This window comes from Pseudopipra pipra, chromosome 1 (genome assembly GCF_036250125.1).
Source record: "Pseudopipra pipra isolate bDixPip1 chromosome 1, bDixPip1.hap1, whole genome shotgun sequence".
In the NCBI taxonomy this organism is placed as follows: domain Eukaryota; kingdom Metazoa; phylum Chordata; class Aves; order Passeriformes; family Pipridae; genus Pseudopipra; species Pseudopipra pipra.
This window is the reverse complement of record NC_087549.1, coordinates 71,343,197-71,356,083: the sequence shown is the minus strand read 5'-3', so window position 1 is coordinate 71,356,083 and position 12,887 is coordinate 71,343,197. Positions and strand designations below refer to the sequence as shown.

General features: G+C 36.0%; 1 long non-coding RNA gene across 2 annotated transcripts in view; it reads left to right on the top strand.

Moving 5' to 3' along the window:
- The window catches only part of LOC135417109 (uncharacterized), a 39,842-nt gene that overhangs the window by 23,925 nt on the left and 3,030 nt on the right, over nt 1-12,887 (top strand). The window contains exons 5-8 of one of the 2 annotated variants that reach the window (XR_010431896.1): nt 714-874; nt 3,966-5,028; nt 6,110-6,250; nt 6,904-12,820. This is a non-coding gene — a long non-coding RNA (uncharacterized LOC135417109). Of the gene's footprint in view, nt 1-713; nt 875-3,965; nt 5,029-6,109; nt 12,821-12,887 lie in introns of both variants that reach the window. The other variant, XR_010431898.1, reaches the window with a different exon arrangement.

Below are 12,887 nucleotides of genomic sequence, written 5' to 3'. Positions count from 1 at the left end.
CCAATCTTTTTGAAATGTGATGAGTTTTCAACCTTATTACCTTTTTTTTAGGCCCATAAATATATTCCCACAAACATTTGTTAGGCGTAGTTATGACAATTAGTCTCTCTTTTCAGCTATTCCTATTCCTAAATATTAGATCTGTGTTGAAAACTATGCATATTTGTTTTGCCCTGAAACTGCTTGCCACTTCTGTTGGCTTTATATAAATCTTTTCTTTTAGACTGGAGATTTCAAAGCACTTTCAGTGGGTTTTTTAAAGTGCAAAATTATTTAAATTAGTTTCTTTGGTTCTTTTTTCTCACTCAGCTTTTTTTTTAAAAAAAGTCTTTTCAGACTATGTATTGAAGTTGGAAATTCATGCCCATGCTAGGGGAAGCATAAGAAAGAGTTTTAAGCTTTCTAAACAAAGTTACAGTGAAGCATAGACATTTTGTTGTGCCCTCAGTAGGACTGAATTTCATTCTAAGCACCAGAGACCTCAGAGCACTTTGAAGGCTTGCCAGTTTGTCATTAATCCCTGTGTTTCTCCCTCATAGTTTTCATATCCTCTGTAACTTTATTATCTGTGTTTCTCCTTCTACATGCCAGGGTCAATAAAATTCATGTGAGAAGTACACTATTTTGCCAGCCAGAAATATCATATTGGCTAGGATAATTCCATGAGACTTGGAAATGCTTATGAGACCTCTGTTTCTGTGCCCGCATTACAGGCATGTCTGCTAAGTGAGAAAAGCCAGCGACTCTTCCATGGCAATACACTGGGCTGACACTAAACTAGCTGCAGGATCTTTGGACAGATTGAATAACAGGGTCTTGTCCCACATGGCAAGTGGTTATTTGCACAGGTGGGACAGGACAGCCATTGCTGGAGGTAAAACCTACACCGTGTTCACTTCAGTGCAGTAATACATGTTGAGCATGACATGCAGAATTGAGGTCAATTTGTCTAACTACTAATTCTCCTTGACATTTTATTATCAAGACATAGTTAAATCTCATACCAAAAACAAAATCAGCACAACTAATTTTGCTTCCTTCAGATATTTTTCTGGATGATTCTCTTTGCTCTTTGTACGCATTTGGGAAAATATTTATTTTGGTCCATTACGGTTACCTTTTGAAGTCAGAAGTTGGATTAGATGTCCACTGACAAAGAGTGTTCCCTTCCTGCTTGTCCCAGAAGAATCATAGAATTATATAATGGTTTGAGTTTCAAGGGAAATTAAAGGTTATCTAGTTCCAACTCCCCTTCCAGTTGATCAGGTTGCTCAAAGCCCAATCTAATCTGGCCTTGAACACTCACAGGGTTGGGGCATGCACAGCTTCCCTGGGCTTAAGAGAAATGGGACTGTGACATTCATAGTATCCACCATCTTTCCCTGAGGAAGGTACCATAAATCCAACATTGTTTAACCACAGCACCACAGAGAAGGAGCAGATGGGTGTTTGAGGGAGAAAAATCATCATTTAGTATTTAAAAACATATTTTTTTTAATCAGAAAAAATGTCAGAAAAAAATTATGAAAGCATGTAAATAAATAGATACTTGTTATAATAGGCCATAAGAAGACTCCCTGAAGTGAATTAAGAGATTTTATTTTTCCACTGAATTGCATTTTAATATAGGTTCCCATAAAAACTGACTTGGGCTTTTACATGGACTTGAGAGGAGTATATGCTGTATTTAATAACCTCTGTCAAATAAAGGTACAAACCTAATTAAGCAATAAATCCATAAAAATTGTTACAGACAGTTAAAGAGTGGTTTGAATTTTTATAACAGCAATAGCATATTAAAAAAAGCATTAGCTCTTATAGTATGGCTGAAAGTAGTTGTACTGATAAATTAGTCTTTCTGGCACTGGATATTTTAATCACTTGGAGCAGTGGAGATGTCCTTGATTTAGACTTGGTGCTATTATTCCTAAATTAAATGAAAAAAAAGTTCATCTAAGTATCTGTCCATATTTGTAAGTTATTAATTGTAAAAAAAAAATTAGTTTTTCCTGTTAATGCTATTTTCTCAACACCACCAGCATCTCAGGCTCAAAGAGATCTAGATTTGATAGCTGCAAGTATACACCGAAATCATCTAGTTTGTAGTTATGAATTGTCACATCAACTTTTTTAACAAGAGTTAAGTAAAGAGGTACATTTGCGTAATATCTTGATTTCAGGAATAAGACATTACTTTCACCCATACGACCTGATATGAATAAGTCACGAACATGTCTGCACTTTAGTTCAAACTTCGAATTAAGTCAAAGGGAGAGCATCTGTTAGGATTCCCTTCGTCCCCTGCCCCCTCGCCCCCTTTATCTAATGTCTAGATAACATAGTTTGCTGCTCCTTTTTCTTTATTTATTTTTAGGAAAAGCTATTAGTTACAGACCTTTTATTATTGCAGGTCCCTCACACTGAACAGGGCACACCTCCTGTTTATTTTCCTGACAAGCAGGGAATTGCACATACTGCAGATAGTGGATTTCTAACATTTCTAACATTTCTAACACTAGCCAATCTAATGGTCTTGGGGGAGCTGGAGAGTACTATCAGGAGCCCAAAGGGTGTTGCCAGTTTGGGACCAATGATCTCTTCTGGGGTCATGAACAGAATTAGGTAAATGAGAGAAGTTGCTGGTAGTTAGTAAAGGGGGGCAGGGGAAGTGGGGAAGGAAGATGGTTGCAGGCAGGCAGAGAATCACAAGCAGCCCTGAGGATTACATAGTCTCAAATCAGTGCAGGACATAGGGTTTAGACCAGCAAATGTCTTTGAACAAACCTCTGTATAAAATAATACTTCATATGTTGCTTTATGTTAATCATAGGCCTTTAAAAGACTTCATAATGGAATAAAGGACACCAAGCAATAAATCCAAAAGCTGTAAAAATCAATTTGTCACATACCCTATGATATGTCTATTCCTGAAATGCTTTTAACAGAGAGGAAGAGCCAGGTGGTGTTTTTATTTCTACCAGATAAAAATTACATGCAGCTGGTTTAGTTTGTCATCTAAATATGCGTATGTGACTTGTAGCTGTTGTAATATACTTAGTAATACTACTTTATACCCCTGCAGCATGTTGAAAATTGAGATATAAACCCTCTTAATGAAGCACGGCAATGGTTTGCCCAGAGCAGTTGTGGATGCCCCATCCCTGGAAATGCTCAAGGTCAAATTGGATGGAGCTCTGAGCAACCTCATCCAGTGGATGAGCAGCAAGGGGTTGGAAATAAATGATCTTTAGGGTCGCTTCCAACACAAGCCTTTCTATGATTCTCTTTTTATGAAAGTTTAAACCACCATTACATGACAAAGAACGACTGTATCCCTCTTGAAAAAGAACCTATGATATCTATTATTTTAAAATAAGTGGTACACGGTTTATTTATTGTTCTCATCAGTTGAAAAAACCCTAATAAATACTGCGGGCAATTGCACTAGTTTTTGGTGGGGTGGCGTTAATTTTCTTCACAGTGGCTGGTATTGGGCTGTGTTTTGGATTTGTGCTGGAAACAGCGTTGATAATGCAGGGATGTTTATGTTATTGCTGAGCAGTGCTTACAGTCTGCTGTAAGAAATGACAGAGTCAGTGCTTTTCATACTGCCATGTTGGCAAGGAGGCTGAGGGTTTGTGGGAAACTGGGAGGAGACACAGCTGGGACTCCAACTGACCCAAAGGATATTCTATATCATATTTATTCTAGATCATCATGCTTAGTATATAAAGTGGGAGGAATGGGGCGACATTCAGAGTTATGCCATTTGTCTTCCCAAGTCACATTACACATGATGAAACCTGGCTTTCCTGAGGGTGGCGAACACCTCCCTGCCCATAGGAAGCAATGAACTAATTCCTTGTTTTGCTTTGCTTGCATGCATGACTTTTGCTTTCCCTATTAAACTGTATTTATCTCAACCCACGAGTTTTCTCACTTTTCCTCTTCTGACTCTCTTCCAGATCCTGCTGGTGGGGGAGTGAGTGAGTGGCTACGTGGTACTTGGTTGCTGGCTGGGGCTAAACACAAGACATCTTTAATTATATCTTTTTTAGAACAAGAGCTTGCATTTGCTTATGAATGTCACAGGTGAAAAATCAAGCTTCTGCAGAAAGGTCATGAAGCTTTCAGAATTTGTTCAAGTCTCAAAGAAAAGCTTGTATAAGAGCTAACATATATGTAGGATTTCTCATGTGAAAATAATAGCTAAAAAGTTGAGACCAGGTCTTTCATCCTTGAGGAAAAGAAGATGAAACATTTTATTTTAGAATTGTTTATATATATATTTCCTCCATAGAATCACATGTACTTTAATAGGGTTTTTTCTTTTCCTTTAGTAGATTCTTTCCCTTTTCAACCAAATTTAACTGTGGTCAGAATTTAAAGGAACTTAAAAGATTGTGAGTTTGTGCTTCATTCTACTCTACTTCTATGAAGTGGCCCTATTTAAAAGCACAAGGTGCTCTAGGAGTGAGTCATCACATTACCAACACTACCTCACTGCTTCTGATGCTGTGGAGGTTGAAGCAGGGGAGCTAACAGAAAACAGAGAGCACGAAATTGGAAACTGAGGTCCTCTTTGGTTAAGCGCTGACCACAGGTAGAATAATTTGCCTTGCAATTGATTATCAGAACTTATTTTATAGATGACTTGTGAGCTATTCCCACAAAATGTGTGGTTATGTGCTATATATTGCCATGTTAAACACATTAGGGCCAATGATGTAGCTGGCAGCTTCAAAAGGTTAATTTGATCCAGAAACCTCAGGTGTTGCTTGACTGAAACAAATGGTTTTCCTACCATCACCAGTGAAGGCCATAGAAGAAAGTGAGCTAAAATTTGGGTGCAGGGACCCTGGGACACACCCTTTGGGCAGATGATATAAATAAACTTGGTCTCCTCTTTATGCATGCAGGAACTAAGTTCACAGGGCTTCAAATGACTTGCCACTACTCTAATACTCTTCCTTAAACTGGCTTGTACAGATCATGGTAGCAGATGAAGGATTTCATGGCTTTACCAAGGTAATAATGCTGACTTTCATGGTTTGTTACCTTGTCAAGGATAAACAGGACTGACATTAAATTACTGGAGGAGCTGTTGTGTAGTAAGAGAGGGAAATCTCCAATTATTTTAAAATGTTTTAAATAGAGGAAAATGGTTTTTTGCATTGCCTTTTCTTTTCTAGAAATCATTAATATTCTTATTAAAGAGACTCAATTAGTCTCCCATTAGTAAAAGTTATATGCCATTTGGGTATGGGTCATTCAGATATGGACAGTGAATTCAGAGAAAGTATAGGAAACCAGTCATTCCAGGCATAGGATAATCTGAATATATTTTCTTTATAGTCATCTTTGGATAACATCTACCCAGTAGAGGTCATTAGTTCATGCATGTGCAAGTGGAATTTAATTAGAATTTACCTAGAATGTGTAAATGCCTTCATGAAAGCTGTTTCCACAGGGGAAAATCTCATTATCCTTGTGCTCAAGAAATTCCTAAGCAGACTTTACAAAGTGTGATCTCGGGGTTTTTTTTCCCCCCCTCCATATTCTTTCTATCCTCAGTGTCACAAGGCCTTTAAAAGCACATGTCCACTGGTGAATGGCCAATAGACAAATATTTTATGCATTTCATTTTTACTATGGCTATTTCACATCACCCACTTAAGATCTATGTTACAGTGCTATCACACAGACTCTCAAGTTTTCAAAACATGATTTTCTTCTCAGAAAAATGATACAAATGAAATATTATTCAAATATATAGACTGAAGAGAGAATTAGTATTTTAATAAGTCCATTCCTAAACTGTTATGTGTCCTTTCTTTATGTAGTCTGAATCTTTGGTCTCTGGTCTTTCATTTAATGCAATTGCAAAGTTTCTCTAGTTTGTTTCTGCCAAGCTTCTTATACCTGGTGCAAACACAGAATTGCCTTTAAAAGACCATGGCATATTCTTATATTCTTTAAAATGTATCCATCCAAAACCGCTTCTGACTCTAAAAGTCTATCTGTACATTTTGCAGTCATTTATTGTTGACTAAGGGACCAACAGTTCAGGAATTTATGCCAGTACACGTATTCACAACCTGTTTTCCAGATGCTCAAACAATACTTCACTTTTGCTGCATGAAGGCTAACTCCATGCTCCCTAGGACAGCAAGGTTTACTAGGTTTCTAAAGGGGTTTGAGATCTCGGAAAGGAACTTGCATATAACTAAAAGGTTGCCCAGGAAATCAAGTATGTATGTAGACTGGGAGAGAGTAAATAAATTGGCATGGGTGGAAGCTGAAATGGATCTTTGAAAGAGGCAATGAGCATCATCACCTGAATTATTTAACTTGTGAATTTTTGCTTTTCTGATCTGCATTGTTGTAATTAATGGACTCCATCACAGGTTTTTACCAGTTTTCTTAGTGAAACAGTGGCAAAGTCTAATAGCTGTGCTAATGTCAAGCTGGACCTTAATTAGTCAGCTGAATTCCTGGACAGTACAGTGCCAGAAAGCAAGCTAAGGGTTAAAGTGTGGATATTCAAACACTAGGCTACAACGCCTTTCCTGGTCTTGTTTACTTCACAGATATGTATGTAGCTGTCTGCCAAAGCTGTAGCTTTTCCATAGTCATATTTATCTATAGGATAATGAATCAGACAGAAAATCAATGCAACATTTCAAATATGGCCTCATTAGTGCCCTTGTTTAGTGTCAAGAATAAATATCCAGCAAATTGCTCAGCATTTCTCTTCTCACTTCCTGGAATTATATTTTCCTTGTCTTATTGCCTTTACACATTGTGTTGGATTTGATTCTAGCCACTAACCCTATAATTCTTGTCTTGCTCTGTGCTTTATGGTTATGATCTTTGACTGCTATTTCTTTATTTGTCCCACAGACGACTAATTTGCATCTCCTCCTCTGAGTTGTATAAGCTGCTTACTCATCCCCCACTCCTTCTGCAGAGTTGCTGCAGACTTTGCTGCACTCCCTGAGTCACATGAAGCAGGTGAACTGTGAAAGAACAGTGCTGTTTACTCATAAGATTGCTTCACCTCCCCACAAAACTTGCTATTTCTGTTTACAAATCCACTCTGCCTCTGATCTCCCCAGTGTTGGCTTTCTCTTTTCTTATGCTTCAGAGGTTTTTTTGTCATTTACGGTTTCTTGCAGTCTTGGAGAGCAGAACCATTTCCTTTGAAGTGATTCTGGATTAAAGCAATTCACACCTGTCTCCTCATCTTTGTCAGTCATCTGTTGCCACCCCTATGCTGCCATCTCTGTTTTTCTCAGCCCTGTTGGGTTTTTCAGTTTGTTTGTTTCATGATGATGCACCAGAAGTTAAATAGAGGAACTGATCTTGACTACAAATAACTTCATTTTGTTTTATGTGAACCAGGCCTCATTAGCAGCAGTGTTGCACAGCACCGTTGATGATCTTCTACAGCAATATGAAAGAACTAGGAAAATGGTGGGAGCCTAATACCATAAGAGTAACGGTGAACAATTAGTGCAGTAGCATAAGCAGGCATTGCCATCAGGGAAATGGCCTGCAGAAGCATAATATAGTATAAATAACTTTGTTTAAACAACTGTACAAGCTATTAAGTTTTCTGTTGCCTGTCTTGCACAGGTAAGTTTGCAAAATCAGTCAGTGAAAACTGAAATTTAGATAGAAATGCTCATATTTTTCAGTTCTGAGTTTCAAATTGTAAGGGTTTGTTAGCTTCACTTTTGCCTCCATTCTTTCTTCTTTTTGTTTTTCTATTTTCACAACTTCCATCTTTTTTTGCAGTCTACAATTTATTCTGTATTCTATATATATTTTCACTGGATCTGCTACAGGCAGAAAAGCAAGGACATTTTTTAAAAATCAAATATAAAATGTTATTTTTATTAGTCTTCTTGGTTTATCCTACTTTTTTTCCTGTCATGTACATGTCCATAAGGTACATTGACTATGGAAACTGCATGTTCTATAGTGTACTTGGCTTCAAAATAACTAATAAGAGAAATACACAGACTGTCATGAAGTGGAATGACACTATTTTATGACACTATATTTTCAGCTATGATGCTCTGAATTCAGTAGTTGCTAAGTAAATGTCTGCTCATTATGAATTTAACAAGATTATTTACCTAAGAAATACATAATTTATATTTGGAATATTTTAAGTCATAACTAAGGGTATCTTTCATTCACGTATGATTGATAGCCTATTTCTGCATCTAGGTACCTACCTATCAGTCTCTTCAGACTGTTATTATTATGACATTGTTTTTAAGTTAACTCATCCTTTTCAATCTAAAATTTCTAAGGCATGCATGACATAATTAATAGAGGCACAAACTTCCCATTTTTGAAAGCACTGTACCTGAAAATTCAGAATACTGTTGGCAATTTGGTAGGAATAATTTCTTTTTGGAAATATACAGAAATTAAGCTATGCCTTCAGGTGTCATAAATCAATGAAGCTCCACATAGCTTATAACTACAATGAAATTGTAACAGGTGTCATCTGGGAATCAGTCCCACTTTATTAGTTGCATATAGTGTTCTTCTGACTGTATCGCATTATCTTTTTTTTTCAGTCCAGTGAGTAACCATGTAATGATCTGAACACTTCCTTTGTTGCATTGTTCCATTTATCAAGTAAATTATTTTACCAAACAGATTTGCCACAGTCTTCCTTCTATCCTGAGCCATTTGCGTATCCAGTACATGAAGTGAAACGTTGGCTACACTGAAGTTCATGAGAAATTGAAGAGCAATTCTCCTACTTTCCATATCTAACTTAAGTGTGAGCTTTTCAGTAATGGTAAACTCTCTCCAGGCACTTATGCTAATATTTAAAAATATCCCCTGGTACTGGGAAAGGGAGTTGTATTTTACTGAGAGCACGTACACAGTGTTGTGTGCTTCTGCAATAATTTTGGCTGACCTAAGGCGTGATTTCATTTCCAGTGGTTTTATGCACAGTAAAAATCCAGTTCTTTTCTGTATGGGTGCAGCCAGGAATTATATGGGCTAAGACAATGCAAGCAGTGATACAGTATCCACAGGGTGTCTAAATCACTGTACTGAACCAACTGATTTTTATTTAGGAAGTACAAGATTAACATAATAGATTTTTTCACAATATAATTTTTAAGCATTGGATTCTGAAGTGTATATTACTTGCAACTTTTGAGATTCTTTCATATTAAATTCTTTTAATAAAGGAATTGCATTTCTTTTCCTTCCTTTCATAGAAATTTACACTCTTACCACACTAAATATCCATTATCACTGGTGGATAGGCATGAATCAGTGTTTGTCAAATTCAATCTTTGAAAATTATTTCACTTTTTCTTTATGTGACAGAGTATTTTTAACTTTTTATTTTTCAAATAATTTGATTTTTTTTCACCCTCTGTATAGTAATTTCAAATATAAAGCAATCAAAATATATTTTTTCTCAAATATTACTGAAAGATTCCACTTCTGTTGATACTGACACCAGTGAATCAATCCAAATGGTTCGTTTAAATAGGTTTGGAAAATGTATGTGACTGCAACTTTTTTAGGAATATTACACTACTATATTGGTATAATTTTGTAGCATTTGTTTTCTTTTATTTCTTGTATCAGATAGCATTATTTACTGGGAAAGCACAGCTTGCTAAAACACAGAAGTTGACCTATAATTCTGTATGATAAGGTATTATGTTTGTAACAGATATATAGCTAAAATTTCTAGTAAGTTGACATACGGAAAGGCAGGCACAAAATCATTTCAGACATAGAAGAATACAGAACTCAAAAGATCTATTTGGGAAGAAATAGGAACTGTTTATGTTTTACTTTTTTGACACATAGGATCTACTGGGTAAAAAGAAATTGGATGTAAATTTCAATTTCTGCATGATAGGTTTTTATCCTTGAGCAGCATATAAAGTGGCTTGTTTTACATGCATGGGCAAAGAAATCTGAAAAGCAAGACAAGTCAATCTGCATGAAAAAATAATTTCTTTTACAGTAGATTTATACTAGAGTAAATCTGTTAACTTCATTTGGCTTTGATCCAGGTTTTGACTAATGTGAGATGAGTAGCAAGCTCAAACAAGATGTTATTAATATGGGGAAGCCTATGCTAACAGCTAAGCGGGGATTGTGCTGGATGTGAATATTTTCACTAAGTCAATATAAACAGAGTATCCTGGCAAACCACTTAGGTTTTTCTTCAGTAAATTCTAACTCCTGTCGCTTTGCTTTTCAAGTAACATATTCAGAGAATGAAAGTAGAGTAGATAATTTTGAATGCCAATGGACAGAGATCTGAATAGCTTAATTCCCAGAACAGCACTTCTGTTCTCCCTCAGGAGATGCATGGCATAAGAGGGCAAAACTAACTGAATCGAAGTCACACCACAAGAGAAGTTTCAGGTGCTCATCTTGTCATCCAAAGATTTGGACTTACGTAAGAGAAAGTATACAGTAATTGGAGAAGAAATAGATAAAATATATTCCATCTCCTACCTATGGTAGATTCTCCAGTGTTTTAATATTAACGTTTAGATAATTGATGATATTTGGTTTTGTAAAGATATTTCGCTGGAATTATATTTTCAGTGAGGTTTTTTTTTAATTAAAAATACAGTATTCAGGAATAAATACAAAAGTGGAAAATTTCCTATTTCTTTATGTGTTGAATGATATGAGAAATTACCAGTAATTTTGATGTTATTAATATTTTCCCTTTATATATTTTTATAATTAAGCTACATTTTCCTATCTACTCCATAATTCAGAGATATTTACTACCTCTTCTCATTACTATACTTTAAGAATTGATGACCAGGTAGAATATATAATAATCAGATACAAAGCAAGGAAAACAAGCAGTATATTAATAATTACTCATTTCATAAAAATTTGCTGAAGCTATAAACTGTTCTTCTTATAATACAGAGTGGTTTCCACAGATAACAGTTTGGAGATGGAAAAGAAAACACTGAGGTTTTTGTACCCTTCTTTAAATTTTAAATCAGTAGTATAAGATATGTTAAACTGGCTATTACTCTTCATTAAACCTGCCAAAACAAGGACATAAGAGTCAAAAAAGAAAGCACAGGAACTTTCATAAATAACCTGGTTTTAAAAGACAACAGACTTCTTTAAGCTGGTCTATTGGCCACCTTTTTTATTTTTAAACAGACTTTTCTTATTGTTACTGATGCCTGCTCAGAAATACCCTATTCTTTGTCAATATTTAATTTATCATAGAGAAGTTTATTTGGATGCTCTGCTTAAAGCAAGCAATGATTAAAGCATCTCTGACCTTAATTGCACAAACATAAGTATGAGCAGCATTTTCCAAAGCTGTTGTTTAAATGTTTGATTTTAGGAGATCGACTAAGATACCAGAAAACAACCTTCAATGGAAACCTCTGCACTTCCTTTATTTTTTGTGCTATTTGCATCTAAAATGCATTTCCCCTGCCATTCAGTGAATGAAGGTTGTTTGAAAAAATCTTACAGCAATAAAAATCATTCCTTCAACCCCTGCAGTGCAAGGTTTATGTACATTGTGGTTTATGCACATCAATCTATTTTCACAGAGTTTGTGGCCTTGGGAAAGGCAATGTGTATTTATAAACAATCACATAAATGGACCTGAATTAAGAGTTCCTCATTTACTTTGCTGGGAACCAAAGTATGTCTCTGAAGTCATCTAGAAGGATATTTGACCTCAGCAGTAGTGCTGTAAGGGTAATAATGTCTTACAGTCAATACCTTATGTCTTGCAGTGAGCCCCTGGTGTACTAACCTGTGGGAGTGGGAGAAATGGAGCTTGCCATTAGTGCAGAAGTACAATATACAGTGATTTGCCATGATAGATGGGTAGTTACATCTACTGAGAAAGATCAACACTGGCTGACATGTATGCAAATAGGTGCCACCTTTCTGCATCATTATCTACAAATTATCACCTACAATAAATTTGCAGTTGTGACTTATTGAAATTGGGCACCATTGAAAAGCTTCTCCTCATGGATATCCTAACAATCTCCAGGGGAGAGTTCAACAGCAGCTGCTACTTCTAATACTGTAAGCAAACAAGGAAGGAAGATGCTTTTGGCAGTGAATGCGAATGATTAGCTCAGGATGTAATTTGTATCTCAGAATTGTTTTGATAGCTCAGCACTTTCTTGGGTATTTATCTTTTCCCAAATGAAATAACAGTCTTTTCAACTTCAAATAAGTCCTGTCTATCTTGGAGTTACAGAAATGATGTCATGCAAGATTCAACATTTCGACTGTTCATATATTAAAATTACTAATCAACAAAACAGAAATTCAAACTCTCAAACTCCTACTTAAATAATCTTCTAAATATTCACAGATGCATGAGTCTAAGAAAAGCACACAAGAACCAAAGTCAGTTTTGAAAATGTAGTGATCTATTGTGATAAGGGGAAAGATATGGCGAAAGATAACTTGGACTACTCAGATTGCAGAAATTCCATTTAAGTCTCTGACTAGTACTTCTCATGAATGGTTTTAGAAGATGTCCTGCTCCAGATCGTTCTTTCAGGCCTACTAAGACAAGTGATCGTCATTATTCCTTATATATTTAGTCCAACCGATTATTAAACTTGTGATAAAATGAAAGCTAGCTGAATAAAGTGTTTTTTCCCTCTTTTATGCAGGTGAGAATGATACAGTGCCACTGAATCAGTGGATATAAAGAAGCAATCTCTAGTGGCACAATCGGTAAAGTTATTTCTTACTTTGGACAAAAGAAGAACAAGGAGTGGGGATGCCAACTATGGTAGTCTATGCTTTTTCATCTTTACATGGCCCACTTCCCTCCAAGTTGCAATTTCTTTGATTCTTCT